Genomic DNA, 16,005 nt, shown 5'->3' with positions numbered 1-16,005 from the left:
GTTGCAGTACAGCCTGGCTAGAAGGCATAGAGGTATACGACACCAGGTATTCAGGGAACAGAAAGAGAAGGAAGATATAGAGAGACGAGAAACTGAGCAATGAAGAAAGACAAAAAGGGAAAAAGGGGGAAAAGAAAAGAAAACAAATTAAAAAAAAAAATGAACTAGAAAGGCCCCCAAAAACAAAAAAAAAAAACCAACAAAAAAAGAAATGCCCTCAGGGATCCCTCTGCATGTCTGTGCAAGCCAAGGGGGAAGTCTCCTTGCCACACAGCACTGCCTGGTCAGAAAGGGCTCCCAACTCAAGAAAAGGAAAAGAAAACAAACAATTCAAAACAAACAAACAAACAAAAGCCCCAGGATCCCACCAGCATGGCAGCCCAGACCAGGAAGCAACTCCACACTCGAACAGAGCTCCACAGCCCCTCAGGAAGAAGGAAAGATGGCGGATGGAGCCAGGTATTTGAGCGAAAGGAGGGGGAGGTGGTGAGAGGTAAGGAATAAATCAAAAGAAGCAGAAAAAAAAGCAACACTAGCAGCCAACAAATGGCACTCAGAGAGCCAGCTAGTGTGGGCTGGTATTTCTCGGAGAAGAGACTGTGTCCGTGGGAAGCAGAGGGGGCCGAATGTGGGTGAAGAAGGGTAGGGAGTGGGAAAGCTTATATCACAAATTACTGGAGCTCTGCAGCCCCTCAGGAAGAAGAAAGATGGCGCATGGAGCCAGGTATTTGAGCGAAAGGAGGGGGAGGTGATGAGAGGTAAGGAAGAAGTCAAAAGAAGCAGAAAAAAAAGCAACACCAGCAGCCAATAAATGGCACTCAGAGAGCCGGCCCATTCGGGTGTGTGGAATCCAAGCAGCCAGTGTTTGCCGGTCAAGAGATTGTGACCACGGGAAGCAGAGGAGGCCGAGTCCGGGTGAAGAAGGGTGGAGGATGGGAAAGCATATATCGCAAATTACCGGTTGTTTTGTCTTCCGCTGGATGCTCCATGAGGCTGCTTTCTCGTACCCCCTATTTGCTGGTCTCTGATAGGAGTCCAAGATGGCGGATCTGCACTGCGTTAGCTGGTAAGGGACCTCTGCATGAATCTCTCCTCGCTCTCCATTCTCTGTCAGTTTTCTCACTCCATTTGGTGCTTGGCTGAGTTCTTTATCTCTTCATTGATGTTTTAGGGTTTCATGATTGTTGTTTTCTCTGTTCGGCTTAGTTATTCAGATCTTTGCTGTGGAGGGTCAGCATGGTCCTTCTGCCTGGAGCGCCATTTTGCCAGAACTAACCACAAGAATTGTTTTTAAGTTTCTGTCTTGAGACAGACGAAAGAGTTTGAACTTTCTTCCACAAGACAACACAGGAAAGGAAAACAAATTGGAAGAGGATAATAAATTCTGGTTTAGATAACTTGATTTTTAGGTAAATATTAGACATTCATGTGAAATATTCTAAAATGTATATATGAAATTTGAGGGATTTCTATTCTGTAGAGAAATAATTTTGCCATTAGAAAATCATTGGGGAGGACCTTAGTCAGAATGGCATTTGACACAATACCTTTAGGGATTAGGGCAGGGATGAAAAGGGCAGGCAAAAAATAATAGGACTGAATGGGAGGCCTAGATAGCCATTTTGAGACTGTAGCCTGAAAATATGCTATGTGAGCATGAGTGAAAAGGAGGGTAAGAGGATCGGCTAGTAATATTTATTATTAAACAGATGATTAAACATGGGTGAGAAGGTCCAGGATTCTGCCTGTTATGACAGGTAGCCACGCTGTAAATCCTCCATCCTTGGCACCTGAAGACATGTCTGCTTAGTTTTTGCCCTCAAATAATGATACCAAAAGTCTAAAGGATTATAGGGAGGGGATAATATGGATCCCCAAATTCCAGTTCACTTCTTTTGGCACAAAATAATCCTTGGACTATATTTGAAATCTGGAAGCTAATAAATTACTTTAATCATTCTACCTCCACTGCTAGTTGCCATCGAGTCGACTCCAACTTGTGGTGACTCCATGTGTATCAGAGTAGAATTGTGCTCTATAGGGTTTTCAAAGATTGATTTTTCAGAAGTAAATCGCAAGGGTTTCTTCTGAGCTGCCTCTGGGTGGACCCGAACCTCCGACTTTTCAGTTAGCAGTCAAGTGGTCAAGTGTGCTAACAGTTTGCACCACCCATCTTGGTCACTTTTCCATTCACTTGTTCTTGTCATTTCAATTCCTCACTTTCCCCACTATATCTTGGTCTACTATTTAATTACCCTCAAAATCTCACTCTTTGCTATTACCCTCCAACAGATGAGTAACTCAGATCTCTCCTACCTTAAAATGGAATGCTCTTTACTCATCCAAATACTACTACATTCTCTCATTATAAGGTTTGCTGTGTGGTCTATGCTTATTCCATCTAAATCAAAGTGGCTACTTTGTTACCCATAGACTCTGGCCTCTTCCTCCAAACTTCCACTCTTACAACTTTCTCAAAGGTTATTAAATATATCCCAGCTGCTAACTCCAGACCTTACTAGAACCACTTAAAATTTATTCAGAGGAAAAAAGAATGAAAAGAATACTTAAAGAATGGATTTTTTGAGTCACTGAGCAACCAGATATAATTTCAAAGACAGTATTTTGGGGACCAGAGAAATTGAAACCCACAGATCAAATCAGGTCTTAATCTGATCGGTGTGTGTTGACCTTGTATCCTGCCACTTTGTTGAATTAATTTATTAGTCTAACAGCTTTCTTTATTCACAATCTGAATAAAGTATGGACTTTAGTTAATCATGATGTATCAACAGTTGTTCATTAATTATAACAAATGTACCATTCTAATGTTAGATGTTAATAATAGGCGAAACTGGTGTGGGATATATGGCAATTTTCTGTATTATTTTCAAAATTTTTCTGTAAATCTAAAACTGCTCTGAAATAAAATTGTGTGTGTGTTTATTACACGAAGACCATAAAATCTCCAAATAACACTCAGCTATTTCTATAAATGGTCCATTACACCCACCAAGACATTTCTGCAAGAAAATTATACTCATCTTCTTCCTGAGAAACAACTACTCTAAATTCCTTAGACCAATTACAATTTTACAAATGGTCACTTTGTTAGACAGGAAAGATTATTGTTAAGAGTAGATATCAGAAGACGGTTCAAATGCTATGTCTCTTGATAACTCCTTATTCTAATCTCTTTATTGAACAGGCCACATCAGCGGGAGTAATGATGAGGACACGGAGAACTATTTGTGGTTAGGTTGTCTAAATAATTTTCAACCCAGTCGAAACTGCACTGTGCTGAAGGACAGTAAATTCTACTCTTTCCTAGACATTAATTTCTCCCACAAAGTTTTTCCAATGAATAGAATAGGGAAAACAACACAGACATCTAACCACATTGTTTGTTACCACACTAACTTGATCAGATCAGTAGGAAATACAATAGGATAGCAAAACCAAGAAGCTCACAGACACAAAAAAGGCTCAAGACTATATAATATTATTTTCTTAACTCCTTTTCTCTCTGGCTAAAGGCCTTGCAAATCTCCTCCCCAGAACATTGCCAAAAGGGAGCAAACTATGAGTGTACTAAATCCAGATACAATCCCCACCCCCCACCCGCCCACTACTGTAATCTCATTTTCATAAAGTGGGGCAAGGGAGGGTGGAGTGAAATTTGTCACCAGTATAACCTAAAATGGGGTAGTTCAAGTAAAAGTCTCATCCAGATGCTAATTGTACTTGGCGAGATTCCTAATATATGTATTGTCTCCTTTCAAATCTGTGGTACAAAGAATGAAAACCATCCCAATCTTCTTTGTCTATTTCTTTACAATATTCCAGTCTGCAGTCACTCTGCAGAGTTAATCCAGAGTCATAGTTTAACTATTTAATTCTTTCCTACTTTCCTCTGAATGCTCCTTAGAGTGAAACAGAAACAGCTAAAATGGTTTCAAATACTGGAGTATTTAGACTTATTTAACATTTGAGGAAATAAAAGACAATAATTAGAATTCTGAAGGGTAAGACAGTACACAATACTGGTGAATTCAGCACAACTTGACCAAGGCAAGGTCATGGAAGCTTCATAGACACGTCTAACCTCTCCAAGGGATCGAATTACTGGCCTGAGGGCTGGGGACCATGGTCTTGGGAGACATCTAGCTCAACTGGCATAACATAGTTTATAAACAAAATGTTCTACACATCCTACTTTGGTGAATAGTGTCTGGGGTCTTAAACGCTTGTAAGCAGCCATCTAAAATACTCCACGATCCCGTTCCATCTGGAGCAAGGGAGAATGAAAAAAAAAAAAACAAAGACACAAGGAAAAGATTAGTCCGAAGGACTAATGGACCACAACTACCACAGCCTCTACCAGACTGAGTCCCACACAACTAGATTGTGCCCGGCTACCACCACTGACTGCTCTGACAGAGATCACAATAGAGGGTCCCAGACAGAGCTGGAGAAAAGAGCAGAACAAAATTCTAACTCACCAAAAAAAAAAAAAACAAACCAGACTTACTGGTCTAACAGGGACTGGAGAAATCCCGAGAGTATGGCCCCCAGACACCTTTCTATCTCAGTACTAAAGTCATTCCCGAGGTTCACCCTTCAGCCAAAGATTAGACAGGCCCATAAAACAAACAAAAATACACGTAGCTCAACCACATATACGAGACTGAATGGGCACAACAGCCCAGGGACAAGGCAAGGACAAGAAGGCAGGAGGGGACAGGAAAGCTGGACGAATGGAAATGGGAAACCCAAAGTCAAGAAGGGGAGAGCGTTGACATGTCGCAGGGTTGGCAACCAACGTCACAAAACAATATGTGTATTAATTGTTTAATGAGAAACCAATGTGTTCTGTAAACCTTTATCTAAAGCACAATAAAAAAATAGTATTGAAAAAAACTAACAAGAATTACGCTATCAATATATACACAGGCAGAAGATATTTGCAACACACATAACTGTCAGACATCTATAAATAAATAAGAAGGAGAGAGACAATAGAAAAGTGGGCATGAGCCTTGAATAGTGATTTCACGTCGGATGATAGCCAAAGCCATTAACCTATGAAAAAGTGCTTAATGTCATTAGTCATTAAGGAAACGCACATGAAAATAGCAATTATCTCCCTCTAAAAGTGTACCAGAATATAAAAAATTGAAAAGACTGACAATACCACATGACAATAGGAATTGGAGCAGCAGGAACTCTCTTGTAATGCTGATAGGAATATACAGTTTCATATACAACACACTTTGGCAAAAGCTTTGGCAGTTTTTTCTACAGTTAAACAAAATGCACGCAATATGACCTCAAAATTTCAATTCTAAGTATACCCTCCCCCCAGAAAAAAACCAAAAATCCAAACTCAGTGCCATCCAGTGGATTCCAACTCATAGCAACCTTTAGGACAGAGTAGAACTGCCCTATAGGGTTTCCAAGGAACGGCTGGTGGATTCAAACTGTCAACCTGTTGGTTAGCAGTCGAGCTCTTAACCACAGTGCCAGCAGGGCTCATCCCAAAAGTATGTATATGTATGTGCAGATGACATGTATAAGAATGTTCATAGCAATATTTCTCAAAGTCAAAAGTTCGAAACAATACAAATATTCATGGACGGTAGCATATATCAATAATCTGAGGTGTCCTCATACAATGCAATATTATACACCAATAAAATATAAGAACTAAAACTCCCAGCAGCAACTAGGACGTATCTTAGAAATGAAAGCGTATGAAAGAACTCAAACACAAAAAGGTAGATAATGTAGATTTACCTTATGTAACATTCAAAAGCAGGCAAAAGTATATGGTGTTTTAAATTATAACTTTTGGAATGAAGGAAAGGGTAGTAATTGGGAATTGATATGATGGAGGTTCTGGCCTGCTTATAATGCTCTAATCAGGGCTTTGAAGCAGTTCCTTCTGATTGGAACCCCTGCTGATAATTTCCATTTCTAATAAGTTCACTGCTGAGAATTTGCATTTCCACCCCAGATATACTGAATCAGAATCTACACTTTAACAAGATCCCCAGGTGATATTTATGTATAAATTCCTGGGAACTTGTTAGAAATGCCAATTTTCAGCAGAGTCTGGAAACGGAACAAACCAGTTCAAAGCCTAAGTTCTAGTTAGTGACCTGAATAGTGGTTACACAGATATACTTACTATATGTTCATTCACTGAGCACACAATTTTGACTTATGTATTTCTATGTATTTATAATAAACTATAATAAAAATTTTAAAACATGACTATGTTTACTGAAAATGTTATGTAAATAAGACTAGAAGATATTATATGAAAAGTTAAGGATACCATTTCCCAAATCTTATTGTTGATACTATTGTTCAACTCGCTTATTTTTGCACAAAATAAAATATAAACATTTATCTATAATTATCTATCTACCTCATACTTTTTAAAAGAGACTATAGCATTTCATTTGATGGATTGTTTCTTTTCTATTCTTTTCTATTACAATTCTGCAAGGAGTGTCCTTGCATTTTAATTTTTGTGCACATGTAAAACTATGTCTTTTGAATAAATTCTAAATAAATGAATGGATCAAAATGAATGTCAGTTTGATACATATTGACAACAAATTGACATTGAAAAAGTTTCCTTTAGAGTGTGTGCACCAATCTCTATTTTATGTGTCTCTGCAGCCTTCCAAGACAAGTTGCCATGATTCTGGTGTATTTAATAAAACAGAATGAAGAGGAATCAAAAAGAAGGAAAGGACTCTTCCCAGCCACACAATATCAGGAGTGTAATAGCTCTTATTTTCCGTAAACATGAACAATGTTTTATAATTTTTATTGCAGTTTAATGCAAAGACATACAAATGCAAAAGTCATAATTTTGCACTCATTGTCTTTAGTGTTGCCACTAATATGATACTGCTGCAGAGATAATCCCTTCCTAGGGTGTACACTTTATTAAGAAGCAAATTTCAGAGAAAGAGAATATGATTAGCCTAGTTTCTCTTAGGAACTCCTCAGCTCTTTCTTGGCTCGATTATCTCTAGTCAGGTAAGGAGGAGCACTTTCTGCAGAACAAATGGTTGTATGCCCACTTTTGTGTGCCTGAGGCCATTTGCCTAAAAGAACAAGCAAGGAGAACTTGACTGCCTGTCCCAGGGAGTGCCCAGTGCTGAAAGTTATCAATCACTTTAATATCCATCAGTTCTGTGGATGATAAAATAACCCCTTTTCAGCTGAGACTGTTTATTTCTGAAAATTTGAGGATTAGACACTTATTTTTGATTCTCTGAAATATCAAGTGTCCATTTTTAGTTTCAATTTACTTATTTTTTTACTCATTTCAAATATGTTCTTACATATTAAAACATTAGAAAAATGTTTTGTCTTTTACATAAGGACTAAATTTTCTCAGTGTAATCATTTAGTTTATGTTATTTGGGTGTTATTTTGTTTTTAAAAGGGCTTCCCATTCCAAGACCATAAAAACATTTACTAATGGTACCTAGTACATTAATACTGTTTTTATTTTTTATCTAATAACTATGATTATGTTCCTTAAAAATATGTTTCCTTTCTTCATCTGGGAATACCTCTTCATTCTTCAAAGACAAATGAGTTTTCATATCTTCTGAGAAACTTCAGTCTTTACTTTCCTTCCAAACTCACACTACTCCTGTACAAAATTTTTCTGTGTAAACTTATACAGATCTACCTTGGTTATAATTTACTTATCTTCTTTATTTCTGTATGAGATGCTAAAAGTCATTTCAAAAATAGATCTATAGTAGACCTTCAGTAAACACGTGCTGAATTGATAAGAGAATTAGAAGTTTTCCCTTAAAAAGTTCAATTTGAGCACTTGTCAGTAATGAAATATTATACTCTTTCAAGCTATAGATTCCCCATCCCCAATATCTTCCTTAAAACTCTCAGAATGGATTGCTATCTCTCTCCCAAATTTCTCCAGCATATTATTTTTACCTCTTGCATTATATTTAACCACTTTTGGTATTTTAACTCTATGTACACAATTTGTCTTCCTCCCTCATGCTATTTGCAAATTAACTAAAATAGATTTGGTGTCCCAAAGAGGAACTGTATACGAAATTTTATAAATAATTTAAATGCAAACATGGTAACGTAATTGTAATAATAGAAAGTGAAAGTTTCTTCACTCTTTGTGTTTATTGTTGTTTAACAGGAAATACTTTAATAATAACACAAAACATCAGACCAGACTTCAGCTCTAGTGAGTTTCAAAATTACTTTGCATATTTGCTTTAGATCTTTTAAAAAAATTAATTGGTACATATAACAACACACTCCAACAACCCTCTGTGACCCAATCTACCTCCTTTCTAGAATACCATGAATTTTGTCATTTTTTCCTATTAATATATGTTTAATTCAAATGCATACTTTACATACTCATAATTATTCACAATAATATTTTGTCATTTAAAAATTATAAAATAGTAATATATTTGCACATCTTTCTGCATGTTGCTGCTTTCCTATCATATGTTGTTTTTGGGATTTATCATTGTGGGTACATGTAGCTCAAGTAAATTTATTTGATCATGTAGGTAGTATTTTATGGTGTGAATATACCACAGTTTATTCATCAATTCTCCACCTGATGAAACTTAAATTGCTTTTTTTGTTTTGTTGCTTTTACATACAATAGCTCAATTTGCATGCTTATCTCTGTCTCCTTAAGCACATATCTGAGAGATTCTCTAGGGCATTTCCCTAGAAGTGGAATTCCTGAGTCATAGAGCATGGTCACTCTACAAAAATTGTATAAATAACTTTCTAAATGTTTGTTATAATTTGCATCTTACCAGAATAAACGTGTCTTCAGGATGATGAACATCATTATCAAGACTGATTAGTGTTAAAATCTCTAATATTTTTGATTTGATGAGTGTGAAATGCATTTTTTCTCGTTTTAATTTGCATTTTCTAGATTACTGTGCTAGTTGAGGAACTTTTCATGTTTCATAGCCCGTACAGATTTCTTCTGCTGTTAATTTTCTGTTTCAAACCCTTTACCATTTTTCAAACTAGTTGTAGTGAAAATCTTATTTATTTTAGCATATATATATATATATATATATATACACATACACATATACATGCATATATATATAAACCCCTGGCTGTCAAGTTGATTCTGACTCATAGCAACCCTATAGGAGAGAACAGAACTGCCCCACAGAGTTTCCAAGAAGTGGCTGGTCGATTCAAACTGCCAACCTTTTGATTAGCAGCCAAGCTCTTAACCACTTCACCACCAGGGCTCTCTCTCTCTCTCTACGTGTGTGTGTATGTACATATATATGTAAATTAATGTGTGTGTGTGTGTTTGTGTGTGAGTGTTGTTAGTTACAATGAATCTATTGCAGGACATATATATACATATATATATATCCTGAAATATCTTCTTCCTTCTTGGCTTATGTTTAAATTTATATATAGTGTCTTTTGTTGGGCAAAACTTTTAAATGTAGAATTTTTTTTTTTTTTAATCTCTTCCTTTGTGGTTAGTTTTTTTTTTTTTTTTCCTTTATACCATTTATGTAAACCTTTCAGAATTTACTGTGATCAAGAACCTCTCCAGGTTTGCCCTTCAATATGCTCTGGAGTCATATCCAGATGAAACAACCTATTGTAGAATAAGGGTTCAATAACACAAGAAGCAAGTGATGCAGGGAAAAAAGGAAGAAAATGGAGAATACAGGTTGTGATGAGTTATTAGAAAAAGAGAAAGAAAGTAGGTGATTCTGAGTGTCATCTTGGTAAGTGATTAAAGATCTGATCCATAGAGTGATTTGTTGTACTCAAGATTCTAGAATGAGTTAAATGTAGATATTGACACCCCCTCAGGATGGAATCTACATCAGAGGCCCAGCTTACTCATGAGCCCCTAATCCCAGGGAAATCTGAGATAGTAGTTAAATACATTGTCTCAGCAGACTGGTGGACATGTTATTAGAGAAGTGGTGCTCTTCAGTGGCTTTTCTGAAATGATTGAAACTCAGTCTGGTCAAGTTTGAGGATAACAAATAAATTCCTTTGCTATATCAAATCAGTTCTAATTCACTTTTGTCCTTGATATATCAGACTGTTTAGATTATAAAAATGGGGTCAAAACAAAAGATTTCATCTTTTTACCAAATTTGGTTAAATTTTTAAAATAAAACAGTATTTGTGTTGGAAAATTTTGTAATAATTTTTTACATATATACTGTGAGAATTCAGAATTTGGTTTCCTTCACTAAAAATATGAAAGAGAAAATTATAGAATATGCACATTATAGGGACCATAATATTATGATTAACAAAACACTGTTGGAAAACCAATATATAAATTAACTATCAGAAAACAAACTAGAAAATTATTTTCAGAATGCTCAAGAATCATACATAAAAATTATGCACAAAGACTTTAAGTAGGAAATTCATAATAGAAGACTAAAAAGTAAGGACCTAGAGAGATAAAAGCCCAATAGTAATCAGAGAAATGAAAGCTAAAGCAATAATGAGATTCTACTTCAAAACCATCAAATTGGCTAAAATGAGAAAGTTGTTGTAAGAGAACAAAACCACTCAGTCCTTGACATAAGCTTAGGAGAATTTATTCAGTAAAATAAAAAAAGAAGACACATTTGATTGCAGAGAGGCACCAGTTCACATAAGTGAAAAACTGATGGCTCTAGCAGTAGAGCTTCTAAAAGGAATAGACATAGTCCAAGGAACAAAGAAATTATAATACAATCATTTGATTGATTAGTCTGTGGCTGAGGTCACAAGAAGGGTGGATTAGGAGGTGGGTAATGTACATCTGCTGGATAATTGGGTACAGAGGCTTACAGTGACTGATTTCAAGAGCTCGTTATAGAGGTTTTCAATCATAGTCACATATCCTTCAGGAGGGGTCATAAAACATCATTGGTTTATGTTAAGTCAATCTCACCAGTTGTCTCAGGGAGCTGTGATGACCATTCAGTATCAGTACCTCATTTCCCAGAAATAGCTTGTTAAAACAAAACCCTTTGAAGTTATCTGGAAAACTTCAGATAAGACTAGCTCCAGGACTCTTTCAAAACGATTTTAATTACGTCCTTGTCATAAATGAACATTTCTTGGCCCACTTTACACAAAAAGACACCTGTTTCAAGATTCCCTTCCTTAGAGTCTTTTTTTTTTTTCCATCCTGCCTTCATTGCAGAAACAGTCTTTCAGTTCCCATGACTGCTAGCAATTCAGGACCCAGATAGTGGTACCTGTGAAAATTAACCCTGCTGCAGAGAGCAGCTGGGCAAATAAAGAGTTCTAGCCAGGCATGTAAGAAGAACAGTTTAATTCATCAGAAAACTGAGTTTAATTAAATAATCTATTCTTGGTCAAAAAGAAGTCTTCATGAACTTCTACCTTACAAAGTTAAATAATACCATGTTAAGGATACAGGAAACAGGATCCTAGAAAGTCTAACGTATTGCTGAAGGAAATGTTGTTGTTTTTGTTGAGTACGACTGAGATGGTTCCAACTCATAGCAACCCTGTGTACAATAGAACAAAACACTGCCTGGTTCAGCGCCATTCTCACAATTGTTGCTATGTTTGAACCCATTGTTGCAGTCTCTGTGTCAAAAAAAAGTTGTTTTTTTTTTTTGCACATATACGTACCCACGTAACAAAGTGCTGACAATAAGGTATTAATATAAGACTTGTGCAGAACTTCAAGGAATTCTATACAATACAAACTAATTCATGTGAGACAGACTCCATTTTACAATTAAACCCTTTGTCCTTGACCAACTTATAAACTGGGCATACCTGGGGGAGAGCTTCTTGGGCCATGGAAGAAATTCTCTTATCCTTCTATATCCAAAAATAAAAAGTTCTTTGGGGGATAAGAAGGGAAGAAGTGGCTTTGTGGATGGCTCCGTAATGTGAACATAGGCACTGATGAAGTCACTTAAGTGGCTAACTAGGCCTAGCCTAATAACCAGACTCAGAAATTATATCAGTATAACTGTTCTGGTCAGCAAATAAAATTTCCAAGTAAACTTTTCATTTTAGCACATCCTAGATCGCTAAGATAAAAAGAAGTTACTAACATACAACATAAACTCTTTGCTTTTAGATCAAAAGTGTTGAAAAGAATCATTAAAACTAAAGGGGTAGGGGACAGGAGCGAGGTCCAACGAGAAGTTTTTATTAAGAACCAAGGATTGAATACCTGACACTTTTATCAGAAGAAGGACTTGAGAGTTAAAAAAAAAAAAAAAAAATACACACATGAATCCAGTAGTAAATTGTTAATCTCACTTGGTCTAATGAACACATCCACAGCCAGCCCCTTATTAGGATTTATGAAAGCATGGGGAAAAAAGCATTGTCTTTTCACTATTCTAGCCGCTAAGTTAAACCAGTTCGTACGTTCTCCTCCACTCAATGTGACACAAGTCAGCTGCCTCAACGTACTGTGAGTCAGCATCTCTGCATATAGAACCTGGGAATTTTTAACCACCCCTTATCTTCTGAGAGTGTTAATGAAATAGATACCTATAATAAGGCTTCCCCAGGTGCAGGGATAGCCTTCTTTGTTTTCCTTTAGGTCCTATTTTAGATGACAATTATTTGATTTTTCTCTTTAGTCTCTACCCTCTGCCATCAACTCGCTAGATCTAAATATTCCTTGCAAGTTAAGATTGCATCTATAACATATTAAAGAAATTAAATGCCCTGATTTCCTTAATTAAAATAAGAAATCTTTGAATTCATCATCTTAAATAATTTTTTTGACCCAAATCCCTCCCTCCATTTCAATAAGCAATTCACAAGAGATTTGCTTTCGTATCCCATGTTAATTAGATGCAGTGTATTTAATCTAGACATGTGAACGAGGGATATTATTGCTGATGTCGGATGGATCTTGGCTGAAACCAAGGCAGATTAAATACTAGAAAGATGTTTAGCTGTGTTTTATTGACTATGAAAGGCATTCGACTCTGTGGATTATAACAAATTATGGATAACACTGTGAAGAATGGGAATTTTAGAACACTTAATTGTGCTCATGAGGAACCTGTACGTAGACCAAGAGGCAGTGTGGTTAGAACAGAGCAAGGGGATATCGTGTGGTTTAAATCAGGAAAAGTGTGTATCAGGGTTGTATCCTTTCACCATACTTATTCACTCTGTATGCTGAGAAAATAATCTGAGAAGCTGGACTATACGAAGAAGAAAGGGGCATCAGGACTGGAGGAAGGCTCATTAACAACTTGCTATATGCAGACGAAACAACATTGTTTGCTGAAAGTGAAGAGGGATTGAAGCACTTACTGATGAAGATCAAAGACTACAGCCTTCAGTATAGAAGGCAAAAATCCTCACACCTGGATGAATAAGCAACATCATGATAAACTGAGAAAAGATTGAAGTTGTCAAGGATTTCATTTTACTTGGATTCACAATGAATGCCCATGGAAGCAGCAGTCAAGAAATCAAATGACTTACTGCATTGGCCAAATCTGCTGCAAAAACACCCTTTTAAAGTGTTAAAAAGCAATGATGTCATTTTAAGGACTAAGGTGCACCTGACCCAAGCCATGGTATTTTCAATCACCTCGTATGCATGCAAAAGCTGGACAATGAATAAGGAAGACCAAAGAAGAATTGACACCTTTCAATTATGGTGTTGGCAAAGAATATTGAATACACCATGGACTTCCAGAAGAATGAACAAATCTGTCTTGGAAGAAGTACAGCCAGAATGCTCCTTAGAAGCAAGGATGGTGAGACTTTGCCTCACATACTTTGGACATGTTATCAGGAGGGGGCAGTTCCTGGAGAAGGGCATCGTGTTTGGTAAAGTAGAGGGTCAGAGGAAAAATAGGAAGACCCTCAACAAGATGGACTGACATAGTGGCTGCAACAATGGGCTCAAGCATAACAATGATTGTGAAGATGGCAAAGGACCCAGCAGTGTTCTGTTCTGTTGTACATTGGGTTGCTATGGGTTGGAATGACTCGATGGCACCTAACAACAACAACAGTCAGTTACAATTACAGTACAGTATTTCTTATATTTTACTATTCATCCCTGAGGATGTACACCTGCCCCCCGAATGAGGAAATAATCTAGAAAGGGAAGCATAAAATCCAGGAAACTGAAGACCCTATAAAGAAGGTAAGATAAAGAAATGCCTAAGTATGACTAAAGGAAAGTCATAGGAAAAATGGTTTTGCTGCCAGCCAGAAAACAATCAACCCAGATCAGAACAAGAGAGATCAAAAAAGGCTCCAGCAGGAATATATTCATTATATTTACGGAAATAATAAATCTTTTTACAGATTTGGTTACTAGAAAATTATATTAAAAGGTGCTAAGCTAAATTTAAATAAATAAGCTAAATTTAAAAAAGCTAAATTGAAATAAAACCAATGCAAATGAAAAAACAGTATAAGCAGCTGTAAGTTGTGTGTTGGGGGGTATTGTATAAGAAAAGACATGTAACTATAGTTATATAAGACTGGCTCAGGAATAAAGATTGTTGACATATTAAAACCTGGTATATGGATTAAACAAAAATAGATATATAACTATTTTAGAAAAATGGAGGAAGGGGAACGTGTGTGTAAGTAAGTTAAAATCCTAATCTACCACAATCAATTGTAAATGAGTAATCATTAAGATATATTTATCAAGTGGCAGAATTATATGCACAGTGTTAGAAATATGGAGATAAATACTAATGGGAACAGCTAAATTTTGAAAGCAAACTTGCCTCACAGAGAAATATAAGGAGAAAAAGGGTATAAAAGTTTACATTTTTGCTGTGAGTTTGTTTAATTCTGTCCACGGAATAATTTATTACAAGTAAAAATTAATTCTACACCATGTAATAAGAGTCCTAAAAAATAAGAGCTTTATTATGCTTGCCAAAGAAGTTGTAATTTTAAAATGTGTAAGAGACTAATTTACTTCAGAGCTGGTTTTGCCTTTCATCACTCATTCATGCACTCATTCATTCAATGAACAATGGCTAACATGAGTGAAAGATGCCTGCAAGGAACACAGTTTATCAGAGTATTAATAAAGCAAATAGATTACAACACAATATGATATGCACAAAAATAGAAAAACAGATGAAGTACAGAAAAAAAAAAGTAAAATATAGTAGAAGGAGATTAGGAAGGCTTCCCAGAAGTGACAAGTGAGGAAATCTTTGAACGATGAATGAAAATCTGAGAAAATATTCAATTTACCTGACATTTTTAAAAACTATGAATTAAAATAAGATTCTTATTTTTTTAATCTATTAGATTGCCAAAAATTAAACCAAATAAAATTTTATATATAAAATTTACATTATATTTCTCCATGAGGCAAGTTTGCTTTCAAAATTTAGCTCTTCCCATTAGTATTTATCTCCATATTTCTAACACTGTGCATATAATTCTACCTCTTGATAAATATGTCTTAATGATTACTCATTTACAATTGATCATGGTAGATTAGGATTTTAACTAACACGCACGCTCCCTTCCACAATTTTTCTAAAATAGTTATATATCTATTTTTGTTTAATCCATATGTGATGTTTTATATGTAAACAATATTTACTCCTGAGCCAGTCTTATATAACTATAGTTACATAGTTTGGTTTAATCTTTACATACATATATATATATATAATCACTGAGCTTACAATGATTCTCCTGTCATGGTCAATGGTGAGTAACAAAAGAGCATGTCAAGTACCTATGCTATACCAAAAAAATCCACTGACCAATCATATGTAATTTATCTTACCTGCAATTTTTAACTGTAACATAAGAATATGGGATTGGGAATCTCTGAAATTGCATTACATTACAGACAAATTCTAAAGAGGAAGACCATGCAGTGGATTTTGTAATTATTTTTAACCACTGGGCTTTTACTTCTCCATTCTCAAACCATCTCTATTACTTTGTGTGTCA

This window comes from Trichechus manatus, unplaced genomic scaffold, assembly GCF_000243295.1.
Source record: "Trichechus manatus latirostris isolate Lorelei unplaced genomic scaffold, TriManLat1.0 scaffold00009, whole genome shotgun sequence".
Lineage (NCBI taxonomy): Eukaryota > Metazoa > Chordata > Mammalia > Sirenia > Trichechidae > Trichechus > Trichechus manatus.
Note: the sequence above shows the minus strand (reverse complement) of the source record.